The 690-nt window shown below is 33.3% G+C and overlaps 1 non-coding gene across 1 annotated transcript; it reads left to right on the plus strand.

Annotated features, from left to right (window-relative positions):
- The first annotated feature begins 246 nt into the window (after positions 1 to 246).
- Positions 247 to 353, plus strand: LOC122432657. Its single transcript, XR_006266921.1, has one exon. It is a non-coding gene; the product is annotated as a U6 spliceosomal RNA (small nuclear RNA).
- Positions 354 to 690: the final 337 nt, after the last annotated feature.

A 690-nucleotide genomic window follows, 5' to 3' on the forward strand; every position in this document is an offset into this window, starting at 1 on the left:
CAGAAGGCACTTTGCATAAAAGAAAAATTGGGTAATTTGACTTTAAAAATAAAAACTTTCACTCATAAAAATGTCATATAGTTAGGAAAAGTCAGACCTCAGATGGGATAATTTATCTGTAATATATTTATTTAATAGATTCACATCTATCAAAATATAGAATGATTTCAAATTGATTATAAAAAGAGAAACTAATTAAAATTGGGCAAAATGCTTTACGAAGGAGAATATAAAAATATCCATTCAGTGCTCGCTTCGGCAGCGCATATGCTAAAATTGGAACGATACAGAGAAGATTAGCATGGCCCCTGCGCAAGGATGACACGCAAATTCGTGAAGCGTTCCATATTTAAAAAAAAAAAAAAAAAGAGAGAAAAATATCCATTCACTGTTAAACATCATTTTTCATCAGGCAAATGGAAATTAAAAATAACAGTGAGATACCCATGAATCCTACCATAAGCACTGAAGTTTATAAGGCTGGAAGAATCAAGAATGTAGAGCAGTGGTAACTCTCAGACATTTCTGATGTGAGATGAGCAGTTAGAAGCACTTGGAAAAATGTGGGTAACGTCTACTAAAAAACGAAACCTTAGCATAACCTACAGACCAGTCATTTCACTCCTGGCTATGTGATACACAGCAAACTGATTACATCCATGAAAATACAAGAAGAGCAAAGTACAAGAA

Source organism: Cervus canadensis, chromosome 31 (genome assembly GCF_019320065.1).
Source record: "Cervus canadensis isolate Bull #8, Minnesota chromosome 31, ASM1932006v1, whole genome shotgun sequence".
NCBI lineage: Eukaryota > Metazoa > Chordata > Mammalia > Artiodactyla > Cervidae > Cervus > Cervus canadensis.